This window comes from Penaeus monodon, chromosome 27 (assembly GCF_015228065.2).
Source record: "Penaeus monodon isolate SGIC_2016 chromosome 27, NSTDA_Pmon_1, whole genome shotgun sequence".
Taxonomy (NCBI): domain Eukaryota; kingdom Metazoa; phylum Arthropoda; class Malacostraca; order Decapoda; family Penaeidae; genus Penaeus; species Penaeus monodon.
The window spans coordinates 17,479,017-17,479,252 of NC_051412.1; positions in this window are offsets into that span (position 1 = coordinate 17,479,017).

The following is a 236-nucleotide window of genomic DNA, read 5'->3' on the forward strand; positions in this document are numbered from 1 at the left end:
AAGGCCTTTCTAAAGGAGAGTTTCTTTGGGGATGTTGATGGGAGAGAAGATGGCCTTCCGGAAGAAGAAGGCAAGGGGGGCGGCCTCCTAGTACGCCAGGTGGCCATTCAGAGCCTCCTGAATGGCTGCGTAGGCGCGGCCGTGGCTGATGATAACGGAAAAGGCTTCCGAATAGAGCACCAACAAGCAGATTCCAAAACCGAGCACGAAATGGCTCAAGAACAGGTTTCTCAGTC